Below are 19,899 nucleotides of genomic sequence, written 5' to 3'. Positions count from 1 at the left end.
TTTTACAGCAAAGCAGGAAAGCCCCGGCCAAACTAGTGTTGAAGGTTTTGGGACTCATGGCAGTGTCCCTGATTGCAGTTCCTATGGGAAGATTGCACATGAGGCTCCTCCAATGGCTGCTGTTCACGCAGTGGTCGTTCCAGCAGTTGCACCTAGCGCACGAGATTCTGATAACCGATAACGAGACCTCTCATGGTGGGTGTACAGTCAGGATCTCACTATGGGTCGTCCATTTGTTCTACCCAATCCGACGGCCACGATAACCACGGACGCTTCTCTGATAGGGTGGGGGGGGGACTATTTCAGGGAAGAACAGTCCAAGGGGAATGGTCCAACATGGAGTACAACCTGCACATAAATGTTCTGGAAATGAGTGCGGTGTTCCTGGCGTTGCAACACTTTCAAACCCTCCTACTTCTAGGAACAGTAGCAGTTCAGACAGACATGTCTGTAGTTTGGTACATAAACAAACAGGGGGGAACCAGATCTTACCCATTATGCAGAGAGGCCATGAGAATTTGGCAATGGGCAGAGTCCACGGGTCGCTTTCTGATAGCGCACATCCGGGGTCATCCAACGTCATTGCGGACAGGTTGAGCAGAGCCATCCTGTTACTTCACGAGTGGTCCCTCAATCCACAGGTGGCGGAAAGAATTTTCCGCAGATGGGGCCAGCCTTGCTGCGATCTATTTGCTTCCCCGATGAATACCAAATGCAGAAGCTATTTTGCCCTTCTACCCCTCGGGGGATGTCCCCAGGGACGCACTGATACGATTGGCCCCGGGTCTCCTATATGCATTTCCACCTACCCCTTGATTCCCAAATTTCTTCAGAAAGCCAGGAACCTGGAAAGGACAATTATACTCATAGCCCCATTCTGGCCTCGACAGATATGGTTCCCCTTTCTTCGAGCCCATCAAACAGAGGAACCGTGGATCCTGGACCCAGTACCAGATCTACTGACCCATTCGGGAGTTCCTCACCCGTCTCTTCTATCCTCAAACTAGCAGCTTGGCTGCTCCACTTCCCTGCCTAGCCAGGTCTGATCTACTTTCTCCGGCAGTTCAACGCATTCTAGTTGCCTCTCATAAAGCTTCCACTACAAAACTCTACAGGAGTAAATGGAAACGCTTTGTATACCGGGCATCTAGCCAACACTTGGACCCCCTAGTAGCTCCTTTTCATAAAGTTCTAGAATTTCTATCTATCCTCTTTCACAAAGGAGCCTCTACTTCCACACTAAGAGTACAGTTGGCGGCCATATCCAACTTCCTTGTTGGTGAGGACGGTTCTCCCATTATGTCCCACAGGCTTTGTAAGGCTTTTATGAAGGGGAACCTTCCATCTTCGACCGCCCGTCAGAGACCCTTTATTCCCATGGAATTTAAATTTATTATTGTCACAACTAATGTTGCCACCCTTTGAACCAGCCTCGTCTTGCCTCCTGAAGTTCTTGCCGTGGAAGACACTTTTTCTCATAGCTGTTACTTCAGCTCGAAGAGTATCAGAGCTGCAAGCACTATCAGTCAGGCCGCCTTACTTAATTTTCCACCCAGATAGTCTCCTTGCGAACAAATCCGTCTTTCCTTCCTAAGGTATGTTCTGTCACGAATATTAACCAGTCCATAGAACTCCCTACTTTTTTCAAGAACCATCCCAGCAAGTTGGAGTATATGCTGCACAAGTTGGATGTCCACAGACAACTAAGATTTTATTTGGATAGGACTAAAGATTACAGGAAAACAGATCAGCTTTTTGTCGTGTTTGCAGACAATAAAAAGGGCATGGCAGTTACAAAACGTACACTATCTAAATGGCTTACTGATTGTATAGCTTTTGTATAGTCTAAGTCTAATCAGGCCTTGCCTGCCAAACCTAAGGGCCATTCTACCAGATCCGTTTCCACTTCTTTGGCTCATGCAGCTCGTCTGCTTTTGGACACTATTTGTGCAGCAGCCACATGGTCTAAACCACATACTTTCATCGCTCATTATAGGGTTGACAAAGCCTCCAAAGACAGGACATCTTTTGGTTCCACTGTACTTAGGAACGTTCTTCCATGAGTCACTCGGGTGACGGCGGAGCTAGGGGCTACCGTGTGCAAGAACAAACGGCGAGATTGAACACTGTCACATAAAGAAGTTATGTTCTTACCATAACGTTCATGTGGAGTGTTCATCTCGCCTTTGTTTTTACATTCCCTCCCTTCCCTCCCTCACGTGTTTGGAAGAACGAGTAGGACTAGAGTCTGGTTGAAATGCCTTAACCCCTTCCGGGTATATTGTTTCTTGCCTCATGGGGTATATTTCACTACCCTTACTTGTTAAGTGAGAGAGTGTCTCTGAGTTCCGTAGCAGTGTGTAGCCTTGGCACCTGAGGTTTTTGGTTGGTCTGGTTTACTCGCAAACTAGATCTGAGTAATGGCAGGGAGGATTGTGGGATATAGCCTGGTCTCGAGCTTCTCCAAGATGCAGAGCTTTGCTATGCGGCCAACTCGGAGCCGAGGATAGGCTCCGAACCTGTGTGTAAGAACAAAGGCGAGATGAACACTCCACATGGAACGTTATGGTAAGAACATAACTTCTTTTTTCTTTACGCGTGGTGCCAGAAGCAGTTCGCAAGTGCCGATCGGCAGACTCCTGAAATTTTCGTTTTCTAGTTTCAGAGCCAAAGTCTTCAACTTAAAGCTAAGTACCTCGTTGGGCAAACTTTTTCTTGCTCCTTACCAATGTCAGTAAAAGTTAATTGTATTACTTGTGAGAAGCAAATACCTCATAAGGATTTTCATTTGTACTGTATTCCTTGTGTAGGCCCTGACCAACAACGTACCTAGCTGTCGGTTTTGTGTTTTATTTAATCAGCGCACTATCCGTCATCAGTACATTTTTGCTTCAAAATATTTCAGTTCTCTGTTTAATTATCCAGAAATTACGTCGGTTAGCCATCCGACTACCAGAATACCGAAAAAATGCAAAGAAAAGACAGAGACAGGCTGTTGAGGTCCAAAACTGCCAACACTTCTCCTAAGCCAGTCGCCAATCGTTTTCGCAGCCCCTGATACCTGCTACTTCTGATTCGCAGGCCTCTACTGAGACCCATTTGGAGTCCGATATGCCGTGAGATGCTTCACATACAGAACCCGTGGATGTCTCTTGCTTGGATGGGTCTGGAGCCACTGAGCAGTCACCAGCTTCTGAGGGTATATCCAGGCCGACAGACTTGCATATTATACAGACTCTAACTTCGGTGCTAAGGCCTAAATCTCGATCTATGTCTAAAAAACCAATGCCCAGGCCGCATGTTCAGGCCCCTATGCCTAAAAAACAAATGATCAAAATGGCTGAAGATTTAATTACTCTAATCGTGGTAGTCAGCCCCCCCCCCCCCCCCCAAGAGGCCTAGGATTGAATTTGACTATGAATCTTCTGAACAGGACTCTTTCTTCTGACCCTTATTTGTCCATACCTACTTATGAGGACTCTGATGCAGAGGATTCCATTCCCTCTGCTTCTCTGCCTGAGGATTTCTCTTTTGGGGAAACTACATACCTTAACCGGAGCATTTCCACTGGGAAAGTCAGGATTTCTCAGAGTCCAAAAAGAGGCGTAGGGATTTCCTTCTTCCTCAGCATAGACCTTTGGCTATACCACCTGTACTAGATATTGTTGATGTGTTTTCGGAATCCAGTATGGCCCCGGATTCCTTGCCTCCAGCCCCTAGCAAACCAGACAGGTACTACAGGGTTCCCGAGTCCCACAAATTCCTTTTCAAAAATCCTGTTACGGACCCTGAAACCATTTCTCAGGGGCCCAAGGGCATTAAGGCTTCTACTGCTAAAAGCCCTACTCCTTCTGATAGAGACTCCAGGGCACTGGATAGGTGGGGTAAAAAGGTTTATACTTCTGCAACCTTAGCAATCAGGGCTTTAAACTGTCAACTCCATATGCTAAAATGTCAACAGCATATCATGGGACTGCCTAAACAGAAAATTATGTTGATTTCTGACTGTGTGGAGAATAAAAATTTGCAGGATTTATTGCATTCAGCCGAACAAGTTGGCAAACATACTTTGCTTATGTGGTTTTGATTCCTTAGAGGCCTCTTGTAGGGCTGCTGTTACTGGGTCTCTGCTTAGAAGGCATGCTTGGCTTAAGGAGCAATCTCTGCCTGATCATGTTAAAGCAAAACTTTTAGATGCTACTTTACAGCAGGGCCACTTATTTGGCAATAAGGCTGAAGACGTTCTAAAAATGATGGAAGATGAAGCTAAATCTATGCAGACTGTGAAAGATTTCTTATAAGTGCAACCTCCTAGATTTAGTAGGCATTGGCCTACTAAGAACTGGTCCTTTCCAGCTCCTTCCAGAGCCACTACGGCCAAACCCAGGCATTCCAAAACCACCAGATTTCAGTCCCAAGGGACTTTCAGAACTAAGCAATGGGGTTCTTCCACTTCCAAATCTGGAAACAACAAGGCACCACCCTATGGTAAACAGTCTCAATGACTTCCCTTTGAAATTACCAAGCACTTACCTCTTAGCTGCCCCTTTGGGGGGGAAACTGGCTCTTCATCCAAGAAACTGGCAACTTATAACCCAGGACAAATGGGTTCTAAATAGTGTCCCAGGGATACAGATTTCCACACGCTGCCAACTCCAAACGGGTGGCCAGACCTGCCTCCAAATCAGTGGGCAGAGGCTCAGAAACAAGTACTTTCCCTCCTATACATGGGGGCTAGTCAGCTAGTACCAGAAGAGGAAAAGGGACAAGGTTTCTATTCCAGACTTTTCCTGGTACCCAGAAAAGACAAATCATGGCGTCCAATTCTGGACTTGTCTACTCGAAACACCTTTCTGGGCATTCCAAAATTCAAGATGCTGACTCTTCACCAGTTACTTCCTCTGGTTGGCAACTCTCGACTTAAGAGGCTTACCTGCATATCCCAATCAGGGAATCTTGCAGAAGATTCCTACGCTTCAAAGCAGGCTGCATGCATTATCAGTTCTCTGCACTGCCCTTTGGCTTGTCTACTGCGCCCATGGTATTCACAAACTGCTTGGCTCCAGTAACTGCATTTTGCAGGCAAAGAAATATTCAAATATATCCATACCTGGACGATTGTCTAATTCAGGCAGAAAACCAGGCCATTCTTCTAAAACATCTGGCGTTTGTAAAAAGACTTCTAACCTGTCTAGGGTACACCATAAACGAAAAGAAAACTCAACTGGGTACCCTCTCAAAAAATTACATTCCTGGGTGCAAGCTTGAATACAACTGCCCAGATGGCTTTCCTTACGCCAGAAAAGCAAATTCATTTGGTGACTTGCTTCAAATAGGCGGCCACAAAAACCCTGCTATCTGCAAGGCAAATACTGCAAGCCTTGGGGTTCATGGCCTCATGCATTCTTCTAATTCCATATGCAAGACTGCGTATGAGGAAACTTCAGTGGTACTTAAAAAGTTTATGGAGTCAACATTGTCACAGCCTGGAAACAATGATTCCTATCATACCTTGCCTGCGCCTAGAGTTCCTATAGTGGGCTGAGACCTGCCACCAAAACAAGGGACTGCCATTCACACCACCCCCTGCCGCCCAAACCCTAACTACAGACGCATCAGACTATGCATGGGGGTACCAAGAAAGTGCATTCAGGGCATATGGAGCCCAAATCAAATGCACCTTCATATCAATCAAAAAGAAATGCTAGCTGTACAGAGTGCACTGACGGACAACACCACTGTTATGTGGTACATAAGCAGGGGGGGGGGGTACACATTCCTACCACCTCTGCAGACTAGCTGTGGAATTGTGGAACACTGCCTTGAGCTACCAAGTACAACTACAAGCTCAATTCTTGCCAGGAAAGCAGATTGTTCTGGCAGACGAACTAAGCAGAAATCTCATGGACCCTCACGAATGGAAACTGAACCATGGATTTTTAACATATTGACACGCAGATGGGGGGAGCCCAGACATAGATCTTTTTGCCTCACCCCAGAACTACCAGTTGGACAAATATTGCACAAGAACTCATCACAAAAAAGCCTGCAAAGTGGATGCTCTGTCCTTCAGCTGGAAAAAAAACTATCAGTCTATTCCTTTCCCCCTCTGCCTTTGCTCTCCAAAGTTGTACTAAAAGTCAAACAGGGTAAACCAAAAATGATTTTGATTGCTCCAGACTGGCCTCGCCGACACTGGTACCCACTCCTGTGCAGTGTCACACATTTCTCCGTGGCACCTGCCTCTGACACCTTCCTTACTGTCTCAACAGGAGAACCAAATTCTGCACCTTCAGCTCCAAACATTGAATCTTGCAGCTTGGCTAATTACTTAAATTCACCCTTGCCATCCCTCAGCAAACCTGTGATGGATGTCTTTTTGGAGGTGAGAATACCTAGTACTGGAAAATCTTATGCTGACAAATGGAAAAGATTCTGTGCCTGGAATCCATCTCAAGGGATGAGCACAGCAGTGCTCAATTTGTCAGATTTTGCAATACTTAACAGAGATGCTTCATAAGGGCCTGTCTTTTTCTTCCATAAAAGGCCATGCCTCAGCCATTTCAGCTCATTACAACACAGACCCCCTCCCCCCTCTTCTCTCATCCTCTTCTAAAGCAGTATCTCAGAGGGGCCAAAAACTTGAGACCACCCAGGAGAGCTCCAACCCCTGCCTGGGACCTTAACTTTGTATTGGAGAAACTCACTCTACCTCCTTTCGAGCCAGCTGCAACTGCAGACTTAAAATTTCTTTCCTGGAAAGCAGCCTTCCTTTTAGCAATCACTTCAGCTAGAAGTGGAGCCTTTCATCATCTTTCATGCAGACAGGGTGTCACTCAGGACCAATCCATCATTCATGCCCAAGGTGGTATCCAGTGTAGCTTTTAATCAGTCCATTCATTTGACAACTTTCTTTTCCAATCCACAGAACAAGGAAGAGTGGATTCTACATTCATTGGATGTGCACAGACAACTTAGATTCTACTTGGACAGGACTAAATCTTGAAGAAAACCTGAACTGCTGGTATCATTTGCTGCAGGGGCAGATGGGAAGGCTATTTCAAAGCAAACTGTTTCTAAATATATAAGCCATTGTATTCATTTCTGTTATAAGCACCATGGAAAACCTATCCCCCAGGGTATCAGATCTCATTCCACAAGGGCTGCATCTACTTCAGCAGCCTTTCTCAGAGATATTCCTACCAGGGATATTCTAGAAGTTGCTACCTGGAGTTCAGTTCATACTTTCACCAAGCATTATCACTTACCAATTTTCTCTAAATCCAGAGCTGGCTTTGCCCCTGCTATTTTGCAGGGCCTTATAGCTGGTCCTAATGCTTGTATAAATCCATCCTACCAACCTTAGCTTTGGGAATCTACCCAAATGTAATGACTGCAGCAGTGAAACACTATGAACGTAGTACAGTTGTGTACACTTACCATAAATGTAGATGTTCGAGTGTATTCACTGTTGCAGTCCTGGTTACCCTCCCTCCAGCCCCCTGTTTTTCTTTTACTATATCTCTTCTTTCTTTTATTATGCTTAAAAGCCTTTTTGGTGTATTTGCTTTTGTTTAGAGGTATATTTTTGTGTTTCTTATTATATCTATATATATTTTGCTCCTCATTTGGGGGGGCACCCGACATCTGGAGCAAGAAAAACTGATGTAATGGCGTCAGCTGCCTGTTTTATACAGCAGACGACCTGACGTCATGGAAGAAGGGACAGCAACTGACGCAGGACCCAAGACTTTGTTAGGCTGACTGAGGGCAACCTGCCAGCAGATTACCCAAATGTAATGACTGCAACCGTGAATACACTTAAACATCTGCATTTATGGTAAGTGTACACAACTGTCTTTACTTCATGAGGCCAGGAGGCCTAGCACAAGAAAATCCTATGCAGATAAATGGAAAAGATTTTGCTCTTGGATGCTAGCTAAAGGAGAAGACTCTTCTCATCTTTCTCTTTCACTCATTCTTGACTACCTAGCAGGATTGCTTAATGGTGGACTTTCCTTTTCTTCCATCAAAATTCACACTTCAGCAATTTTGGCTCATTGTTCTTTTGAGCAACCCATTTTTTCTCACCCCTTGATGAAGCAGTAGTAATCTTAGACCTCCCAGAAGAGCTCCTACTCCTGCTTGGGATCTTAAATTTGTCCTGGAAAAACTTCAGCCTCCCTTTGAACCAGCTGCCTCTGCAGAGTTGACGTTTCTATCCTGGAAGACTGCTTTCCTTTTAGCTGTTACTTCAGCTAGCAGGGTATCTGAGCTGCAAGCCTTAATGGCAGTAGAACCTTTCATTATTTTTCACTCAGATAGCGTTTCTCTGAGAACCAATCCCTCCTTTATGCCTAAGGTGGTTTCCACTTTAACCCTTAACCAGTCTGTTCACCTGCCTACATTTTTCAATAATCCCCAAAATAAAGTGGGCAGGATTCTGCACTCTCTTGATGCGCATAGACAGCTGAGATTTTACTTCAGATTCTGAACAGTTAATGGTTAGTTTTGTTCCTGGGGCTCAGGATAAAGCTATTTCAAAACAAATAATCTCCAAATGGATTGCTCATTGTATTCACTTCTGTTACCTGCATCATGGGAAGATTCCCCCTCAGGGTATTAGGACCCATTCTACTAGAGCAGTCTCTACCTCTGCAACCTTTCTGAGAGGTGTCTACTAAGGACATTCTAGAAGCAACTACTTGGTCTTCTGTCCATACTTTCACAAAGCATTACAATCTACATTTGTTTTCTAAATCCAAGGCTGGTTTTGCCTCTGCAGTTTTGCAGAGCCTCCTTACCAACTTGTAATCTGTGATCCTTCTTCTCCCCTTTGTCTTCTTAGTGGGTTTTGGGAATTAGCCCATATGTGAGGACTGCAACAGTGAAACACAAAGAACATAGTACAGTTGTGTACACTTACCATAAATGTAGATGTTCGAATGTATTCACTGTTGCAGTCCTGGTTTCCCACCCTCCATTCCACCTTTTTTTTCCTAAGGCACAGACTATAGATTTTTATTTTTGGTATGACATGTGTCCAGGGTGCTTCCATTCCTGGGTTAGCATTCTTTTGGGGGCTCCTGACAGTTAAGGCAAGAAAAACTGAGGAAATGGCATCATCTGCCTCCCTTTGTACCTGACGTACTGACATCAGTTTTACAACCAGTGGCAGCCGACGTCATATACCAAGGACTCCTTTATTCGGGCCGACTGAGGGCTACCAGGAGCCAGATAACCTATATGTGAGGACTGCAACAGTGAATACACTCTAACATCTACATTTATGGTAAGTGTACATAACTGTACTTTTGGCTTGTTAGGCCTAGAGTATTCACAATTTGTATGTCTCCAGTGATGATAAAAGGCTTCCAAATATTTCCCTACCTAGACAATTGACTTATTCCAGCAGAGTCCCGTTAGGGTGCCTTGAATTCCCTGAAATTCATTAAGTGTTTTTCAGAATTTGGCTTGATTTATGGCATAGTGAAATCCTCTATCATTCTCTGTCAAAGCGCCATTTCTGTTTGCAACTCAAGAGTTGTCAGAACTGTTTAACAAAATCACTGAAAAAAGATTACAACAAGGGAGTATCTGAGATGCATGTTTGACAAAACCCTTGGTGCACATCCATGTGAGAAAGTTACAGTGGCACTTTTGAAGCAGATGGAGTCAACATCTCCATCACTTGGAAACCACTATACCATTGCTGACATACTAGAAGATATCTCATGGTAGAATCATCATTGTCCCCTGAAGAAGGGAATGTCCATTAGTTCATTAAAACATATGACAGACTCCTCAAATGTGGCTTGGAGTCCATCTTGGGGTAACTCTGCACTCAAAGCCTTTCTTTCTGCAGTTTTGGGTGGATAGTCTCCCCCATAAGCAGAGGGGACCTATTGCTACTTACTGTGCAGGCTAGCAATGCAAACTTTTGGTATTGCAGTAGAGGAAAGGGAATATCTCTGAAGGCAATATATGTGTGTGTGTGTGTGTGTGTGTGTGTGTGTGTGTGTGTGTGTGTGTGTATATATATATATATATATATATATATATATATATATATATAAATATATAAAATACATACATACACACACACACACATATATATATATATATATATATATATATATATATATATATATACATACATACACACACACACACACACATATATATACATGTATATATATATACACACATAGGGTTCCTGTTATGTTATCAAACTTCAACAAATTCGAACCCTATATGGTCAAAACCATATAGTCAAACTTGCTGAAGTTCAAACACGGAAAAAAATAAATAAAAGATGCAGCAGTCAACTAACTGTAGGGAGGTGCAGGGGGTCTTGCCCCCTTGCTTGCAACAGTTAGTTTACTGATCAAAGTTTTGTAACTTCGAACAGACAAGTTCAATATTGTCGTGCTCAAAGTTTCAAAACTTCGATCAAGTAATAAGAACCCCACACATACATATGTATACACACACGTACATATATTTTATATATTTATATATATATATATATATATATATATATATATATATATATATATATATATATATATATATAAAATCCAACAGTTGGTGCACAAAGCAAGGCTTCCAAAGTGGCGAATGTTCACGGGTGTGACCAAACACTACAGACACGCAAAACCAGCACCAATCCACAACCACTGTTGCAATACGCACTGTAGGAATCACGGGGTCGAAATCATCATCTTTTATTCCACAGCAAAAATAGCAGCATTAATAGTGAATCTGAAGTAGTTGACTTCATTCTTTCTGCACATATGCCAACAACAGAATAAATGAAGCGTTCCACGTAACCCAATGTAACCAACAGCGAATAAAACAGAACGCTCATATATTCGCTAATCTTCTCACGACTGTATTTGTGTTCAACACATACAAGATGACAAATAATTAAAATCTGTTTTAATCCATACAATGTTTAGCGCTTTCACTCATTTAACCGTGAGCTTCCTCCGAACGTTCATACTACAGATAATACAAGTTTAAATACAACTATTTGGCGCCAAAAACTGTTTCACTTCCTTAAAGCTCTAGACTTTTAAAAAACTTTTTTTAAAAAGTCTTTGTAAAATTTCCATAAACCATATTGTAATACTAAAATACATAAGAATATACCACTCAAATTAATATGCAAATCAAATTCACAAAATTTTTTGAACCACTAATTTCTAATAATGGTTTTGTTGATATATATTCAGTTAATCCAGGAGGTGTTGTGGCATCCGTCAAAATCTGCCAACAGACTTCTTTGTATGCCAAAACACTCTTAATGTTTCCACCCCTTGGATTACTAACCACTGTTTCCAAAATAGCAAATTTAAAATGATTATTTTCTCCTTTGCTATCTGTATGTTTGAGCAACGCATTTTGTTTTGGTCTTTCGTCCTTGTACTATACAAATGAGAATAAATTCTTTCTAAAATTTCGTTCTGTTTTCCCTGTATAGTATGAAGGACAGACCATACATTTAGCTAAATATATTAACATTTTAGTATTAAGATTACCACGCTTAAAATTAATTTTAGTCCTGTTATAATTCTTTAATATAATCTGTCTCCTCATTAATCGCAAAACATTAGTGACATGTACCACATTTTGTTGTATGTGTGAGATTTCTTGTTTTGCTTGTTTTAGGACTTCTCTTTAACAATTTTTTTCATATTATGACCCATCTTATAAACAAATGTCGGTTTAGAACCTAAAATTTCTAACTTTTCTTCATCTATCATTAATGTGTGCCAGTTTCTCATCAAAATTTCTTTGATTTGGTTACTCTACGGACCGTATTCTATAATACATGCCCTTCTAAAAGAATTGTTGGAATCATTACCATTCTTATTAATATCACTGTCTAGTATAGAATTGAACTTCATTCCTAACAAGGGAATATATTTCTTCCCCCATTCATTGATTACATATGCATTTACTTTGTTCATCATATCTATGTCATATCCTCTTTCTCTGAATAAATGAGATATATTTTACTTCTAACATGTCTTTATAACTTGAGGTCATTCTCACTGCCCGTATACACTGTCCCTTATAAATATTCATTTTAGTCCTCCTTGGATGATTACTATTGTAATCTATATATGAATTTGAAAAAGTCTCTTTCCTATGTATAATTGACTTAAAGTTGTTTCCATCTCTAATAACCTTGGTGTCCAATTTCAAAAAATCACTACTTTCATTGAGGTATTCCACAAAGTTGTTAAAGGAGGCCTGTTCCCCCTCCCAAATTATATATATATATCATCCAGAAAAAGTGAGTAGTATTTGATGTTGAAATAAAACTCACTTTGAAATACTACCTTTTCCTCCCAGTCCAACATCACCAAGTTGGCATAAAGTGTGGGGGGGGGGGCGCATGCTGCCCCCATAGCTACTCCTTTAGTTTGCTTGAACACCTCACCTTCATAGTATATAAAGTTGTTATCCAATACTATGGACATGAATTCTGTAATCAAACTAATTCTGTCCCATTCTAAATCACTATACTTCCGAATGCTGTTGGTAAATGCTTCCATTCCTTGAGCCTTGGAAATACACATCAATTACATCTGTAGAAGCAAATAATAGTTATTTATTTCCTAGATGAATTGGATACTTCATTAAAAATTCCCAAGAGTCTTTAACCATATGTCCTACTTTCCCATATATATGTTTAAGCATGGAGTCTACTGCTATTCCCAAAGGAAAGGTCTTGGACTTGCTTCCTGATATTATTGGCCTAAATGGGGGGTTGGATGGATTTGTATGTACCTTGGGAATACCTACTAAAGTAGACATAACTGGATACTCTACCCTAAAGAAGTTGTATAACTCCTCAGTAATCCTGCAATCCAATAAATACTGTTCAGTATATAGGTCTATTCTTCTGTATGCTATATTGACCTCATTCATGTATATGACAGCATAATTTCCTGATTCATGCAACAATTCATACATTTTTGCATTATATTCCATGGCATCATTGATCACAACGCCGCCACCTTTGTTAGGCTTCATAACTCTTATATTGTTACTTCTAAGTTCTCCCAATATATTAAGTTCTTCTTTTGTTGAGTTATATTTCACACTTCTCATAGTAATTTTGTTGTTTAACTGATATATCTCTTGCGTAACAATTCTTTCATACAGTTGAACGTTCGTATTCATTACAGGCATAAAACTGCTCTTCTTTTTCAACAAATTACAACTGTCCTTTCTGTGGTCATTTTTCCCTTTGAACATTAAAGCTAAATTTAACTTCCTAACATATTTTTTAATTTCACTTATACAATCCACAACACGAAAGCTTGTAACTGGTATGAATTTCATCCCCTTCGCTAACGAACTAAAATGAGCCTTTTCCAAGCTCATCTGTGTATAATTAAATATCTTGAAATTTTTATAACTACATATTACACCTTCGTGTAAAATTTGTGACTCGTTTGTAGTTTCATGTATAAAATCATTGGGGAATGAAATATATGATCCCCTTACTATATTCTCTTGGGTCGAGTGTCTTTTTTCTTCCACTTTTCTTCCTTTGTCCACCAGGGATGTCCCCCTACTCTGTGGACCTGATGAAAATTTCTACTCTCATAAGATGTTGAATCCTGTGGTGTCTCACTTGCATATTGGTCCTTGTCATTCTGTTTCCTCCCCCAATTATACACTCTGCCTAGTTTATATTGTTCAGTATCTCTAGATATTTTTTTACTTTTTCTTTCAAAAGCTTTCTTAGTCCTAGATTTAGCTAACTCAAATTGTTTCAAATATAATCTTTCCCAATTCATGAACAACAAATCCTTTAATATGATTTCATTCATTTGGTCTACTTCATTAATAATTTTACATAACTTTTCGTCATTGCATTTTATAAGTAACTTCATATATTCTTTCCCAAATGTGTCAAACAAATTATTAAATTCAAATTGTACCTCATTGGTTAAATCAATACCCATAGGTGTTTTATGAAAACGTAAACCCATAGGTACAATATTCAAATTGATACAATGAGATAAATATGCATTGTCTAATTTAATAGCATTAATAACATTTAGCTTTTTACCAAACAAATATATTAAGTCCTTTAATGTCCCTTTAAATTTAGGTTGTTCATTGCGTGGTATCTCAATGTTTTCAAATACACAATGAGTGTCAAAAAAGTCTTTCAACACATAATCTTTGTTTTTCTCATGCACATTATTACGCTTCGTTCGTTCCGTATTAGAATTAGTATTTACAGTACCTTTTTAGCCATTGTCAATGGCAGTAGCATGTGCATCTGTCCGCATTCGTTGACTGTATTTAGATTTCGTACCTGTTCTTTTGGCTTCTTCAGTAAGATTGCCAAAAGAAAAGTCAAAAGTGAGGTCCGTAACCGCCAGCCTGCTTGTTTGTAGGCTCCATTTGATCCAAAACAACCGGCATGTCTATGCTTTGTACCTGCCGAGATCTCGGGATTTGTCCATTTGTAATCTCTGGCGAAGAAGTAATGAGTACTACATTCTTTGTATTAGGGGCCATTATGTCCATTTTTGAATTGCCTGCTCCACATTTACCCTCATTTTTAATCTTGTCACCATTAAATAAGGAGTTGTGACCGGCTGAGCCATTGTCCATGTCACTATTTATCCCTCCTCTCGATAAAGCCCATGTATTGAACACATCTAGGAGCTTACTCACTTCTTCTTTCAGAGACGTTACCTCGGCTCAAAGTTCCGATAGTTCATTTCTCTGTTGAGGAGAAATTGCCCCAAATGAATCATGAGTCGAATCCGTACGCCAACAACAGAAAAAATTAAGCGTTCCACGTAACACAATGTAACCAACAGCGAATAAAACAGAACGCTCCTATATTCGCTAATCTTCTCACGACTGTATTAGTGTTCAACACATACAAGATGACAAATAAATTAAAATCTGTTTTAATCAATACAATGTTTAGCACTTTCACTCACTTCTCGTTTCTGCACATATGGGTATACGGATTCGATTCGTATCCGAGCTGGCAAAACTTTTCAAGCATCTGCTCCAAGCTCCTCCCCTACCTATATTACATCACTCCCTCCCATATAGCCCCAGATCTCATTTGCCACTCTGAGTTAGCATTGTTGTCTCTGAGCTCTAAGCAAGGTGGTAAGGTTTTTTGGTCTTTTTGTGTTGAGTGTGAATACCTTTCCCTTTTTTTCCTCCCTTCGCATTTGGTCGTCGTGTTAGGTGTAAAAAAAAAAAAAAAAAAAAAAAATGATTTCCCGCCTAGGCCCAATCCCTGTTTGTGCGTGCGTGTGTGTGTGTGTGTGTGTGTGGGGGGGGGCCGTTAGGGCTTTTACTGTCTCTACTATGGCTGAACAGCCTAAGGTTCTTTTTAAGAAGTGCACAGAGTGTGGTCATAAGCTCTCACCAGCCGATGGCCACACTCTGTGTGTTCTATGTTTAGGGGTCGCCCATCTGTCTACATCCTGTGACATTTGTTCAGGCTTTAACCCTAGGGCGCTAAAAACTGGTTTATTTGAACGAATAACAATATACAAAAACAAGGTACTAAGCTCTTTTACCCATTTGATTGGGTATTTATTCTACAAAATTTTTTTCACAGATTTACCTATATTTATTTTCTAATATTTAAAGGTGTTATTTTTTAATTAGACAGTATAACATATATTTATTATATATATATTTATTAATATATGTTTTTAGTGAAAGATATTACATCCATTTTTTTAGTCTATTTTTTAGTGTAGCAACAGTGTTATTTGTGTACACGTACATGCTTTTTTAGAGTTCAAGTAGGATTTTGTCAATCATTTATATAGTTTTTAATTTTTATTTATTGACTATTAATTTTTTTTATACGTTAATATTGTGTGTGTGCACAATACAAAATATAATGTTTACCTTTCCTAAATGAATTTTATTAACTAGGATTTTTTACACTTGTTGATTTTTGAAGGTTTTATTGTCCTTACTTAATTAGGCAATTTGAGATTACGTATATAAGGGGTGGATTTTAATTAGGCATTCAGTACTCTGATGATGCCCAGGATCTTGATGGGTGAAAGCGCTTAGTACCTTGTTTTTGTATATTGTTATTCGTTCAAATAAACCAGTTTTTAGCGTTTCACTGTGTGGCCGTTTCAGTTTACTAGTCTTGCCTTGTGCCTGTAGTTTTTAACCCTAGGGCGTTGAAGGATCGTCGGGCTAAGCTTGTGGCTAAGGGTATGCTACCAGCTTCTGCCCTGGAGTCTGCCTCGGTTTCCTCCCCAGCCAGTGACACTGTGCAGGCAGGGACTGAACCTCTTTGCCAGGCCTGCTTCAGAGTCGTCCCAGAGAGGTAGGGAGAAGAGCCACAAAGAGAGGGATAGGCCCAGAAAAAGATCATCGGACAGGGAGTCTTTCTCCAGCCCCTCTTCAAAGGCACCCAGGTCTCGTTCTCCTCTGCTCCGCTCTCCCCGGAGCCATCAGAGCCGAGGCACTCCCCTCAGATCCGGCCCAGACCCGAGTCAGTCGCTTCCTCCAAGTCAACTCGAAGTGTCTCCAACCTTGATATGGACAGGCTGATGAGGATGTTCATCCAGATTCAGATGGGGGTCTTACCAGGGCCCTCTCCCATTGGAGAGGGTCCTTCAACTATGTTCCACCCTATTGCGCCTTCCTCGATCTGACTCGACACTTTGGGATTCTTGGGTCCGAGACCTTTCGGAGCTGTTGGGTCGGTGCCGATAGTTCTCGTTTCCTCGATGCCGGCCGTCACCTTGAGTTCCTATAATCCGATCTCAGATAAAGGTGACTCTCAGAGCTGTGGTCGGGGGTCGGACCTGAGGGTCGAGATCCCGCTCTTTCGGATCCTATCCTCTGTGCTCGGACTACCCTGCCATTGGCTCCACTCCCTGCTTCGGTGCCCGGGAGAGCCTCATCCTTACTTTCTACGGAGGTGTGCTCTCCATCAGCATTCAGGGCAGTGGAAAGGGTTCTCTCCCAGGGGTTGAGACCACAGCTCACCTACTCTGATCCTACCCAGACTCCTCTGATTTTGGATTCTGCTCCCATTACCCTGTCTCAGGGACAGCCTGTGCCAAAGCAACCCCAGGTTGTTCCCTTCAGGGAACCCCTGGAGGCCATCCTCTCCAGAGAGTCTCACTGGTGAGGAACTGTGTAAGAGGAGGCATTTGGACTCCCCTGAGTCCATTACCACTGATACGGACTTGGATGAAGGAGAGGGTTCCCCCAGATCACCTACCGAGGACGTCTCGTTTGGAGACATTATGGAGATCCTCCGCCAAAGAGAAGGTTGGTCAGCCCCCAAACACACTGTGGATGAGTCTGTATTCCTGGAGGCCTTTGGCGTGGGCCCATCTACTTCCTGGGTCTCGTCTCCAGCTGACCCTTTGGACCTCATCACCACTAGGGCATGGAAGGATCCTGACACCGTAGAGCCTATACCCAAAAGGCCAGGCAAAATTCTTTCCCCGCAGTCAGATAGGCAGGCAAGGTCCAAAGGAGACTCTGTAGACGCTTTGGTGGTTGCAACTGCCACAAAGAAAGAACTGGCACAGGAGAGTTCCTCGGTTCATCCACCAGAGTCCAGGTCGATGGATCGTTTCGGGAAGCGCATGTACTCTTCAGTGACATTTTCTATTTGTGCACTGAATTACTTGGCACATTTTATCAGACTGCAGCGAGACCTTATATCGGAACTAACTGAGTCGCCCCCAGAGTCTGTCGCAACAGGACAAGCAGTCTTTCACTGCGAAGATGACTACACTAAAATCAGTGATTAATACCTCTATGCGTCTCCTCTCTCCTGCTACGGAGAGATCCGCTAGAGCTGCTGGTACAGGCGTTGCCTTGAGGCGTCACGCCTGGATCAGGCTGTGTCAATTTGCGGACCCCTTTAAGGCGTCTTTCATCAACGCCCCTTTCGATGGATCATCCCTCTTTGGGAAGACTGTCTGTGACACACTAACCCAGAGTGAGAGGGACGGTAAGACTGTCAGCCGTCGGAATCCGCTTCTCTAACCCCCAGAGGTCCTATTCCAGGAACCAAAAGGGGCAAAAGAAGATGTGGTTCCGGAAATCACAGTCCTTTCGTGACACTCAGGAATATTTGTCCCCCAGATGCAGAGGGGGACAAGACCGACGCCATCCCAGAGGCAGAGGGGGTCCCAGAAACTTCAGGTCTATGGAACCTTTTTCCGACAGACCCGCACCGGCTTGCCCGGCTGCTCTACTCTGGAGGCAGTCAGGGGAAGATTTTCCTTACATCCAGCGGCATGGGAGTCCATTACTGCAGACCTCTGGGTGTTAAACATCATATCCAGAGTATATTCTATCCCCTTCATTTCATGTCCCATAACTCCAGCACGCCTTCCAGATGTTCCACCCGCTCACAGGGAGGCTGCAGCTTTAGAGGTTTCGAAGCTGCTACAAAATCGAGCCGGTCCCCCCAGATCAGGCTTCTACTCCAGGTTCTTTTTAGTGCCAAAGACGACGGGGGACCTCAGGCCCATTCTGGGCCTGTCTATCCTCAACCTGTCGATAGAGAAACAAAAATTCCAGATGGTCACTTTACAGTCCATTCTACCGTTTCTGAGAGAATGCGACTGAATGTGCTCGTTAGACCTCCAGGACGCTTACTATCACATCAAAGGTCCACAGGAGCTCCAGGAGGTTTCTACGCTTCCAGCTAGAGGCCAGTCACTTTCAGTTCAGTGCCCTACCCGTTGATCTCACCACAGCCCCCAGGGTGTTCACCAAGGTTATGGCGGTCGTAGCGGCTCATCTGAGACTTCAGGGCATCCAGGTATTCCTCTACCTAGATGACTGGCTCTTTGCTGCATCCACCAAATGTCTCTTGTGTTAGGCCCTACACTACTTCCTCGGTCTGGCTCACAAGTTAGGCATCACGATCAATATCAGCAAGTCCCAACTGGCTCCGGTTCAGATCATAGACTTCATCGGAGCACAGTTGGATTCGATTCAGTTAAAGATTTTTCTCACCCCGGAAAGGATAGAAAATCTCAAGACTCCATGTATCGGCGATCTTGGATCACTCTGTTGTCACAGCAGACAATGTTCTCAGGGCCCTGGTTTCGATGGCAGCTGCAATCTCTATCCTCCCTCTTGCACGTCTTCACATGAGTCCTTCAGTGGAATCTAGCAGTTCAATGGTCCTGGCTAGACCTTCCGGTGAATTTCCACATCCGAATCAGTCTGACATGCAGAACGTCACTCGTGGTGGCTTCAGTCAGCGGACATTTTCGTGGGGCGCAGCTTTCTAGCCCGTCCGGCTCAAGCCACAGTGACCACGGACGCTTCCCAGCTCGGGGGGGGGGGGCACTTCTGGGAAGAACAGTCCAAGGCACGTGGTCCCCTTCAGAGACCAAGCTACACATCAGTGTCCTGGAGATGAGGGCATTGCTTTTAGCGTGGAGAGCCTTCCATCCTGTCCTACCTCCGGGGACAGTAGCCATTCAATCAGACATCATGTCTGTAGTCTGGTATATAAACAAACAGGGAGGGACCTGATCCTACCCCCTTTGTCGCAAGGCCATGAGGGTTTGGGAGTGGGCCATATCCACCAGCCAGTTTCTCATAGTAGCGCATATCCCGGGACGCTCCAACATTCTAGCAGACAGTCTCAGCAGGGCAATCCTTCTGCCTTAGGAGTGATCTCAGTGGCGGAGAAGATCTTCCGTGTTTGGGGTCAACCTTGCTGCGATATCTTCGCATCTCCTTACAACGCAAAGTGCAGCAACTTCTTCGCTCTGATTCCCCCTCCAGGGGATGTCCCCAGGGATGGCCTAGTCCATGCTTGGCCTCCCGGGCTACTGTATGCTTATCCCCGTTACCTCTTATTCCGAGGTTCTTTCT

General features: G+C 42.9%; 1 protein-coding gene across 1 annotated transcript in view; it reads left to right on the top strand.

Moving 5' to 3' along the window:
* The window catches only part of ADAR (adenosine deaminase RNA specific), a gene marked incomplete in the record, with an annotated part of 1,768,745 nt that overhangs the window by 1,634,261 nt on the left and 114,585 nt on the right, over positions 1-19,899 (top strand).

This window comes from Protopterus annectens, chromosome 8.part0 (genome assembly GCF_019279795.1).
Source record: "Protopterus annectens isolate FY-2018-M chromosome 8.part0, PAN1.0, whole genome shotgun sequence".
In the NCBI taxonomy this organism is placed as follows: domain Eukaryota; kingdom Metazoa; phylum Chordata; order Ceratodontiformes; family Protopteridae; genus Protopterus; species Protopterus annectens.
This window is presented reverse-complemented; position numbering and strand designations above follow the sequence as displayed.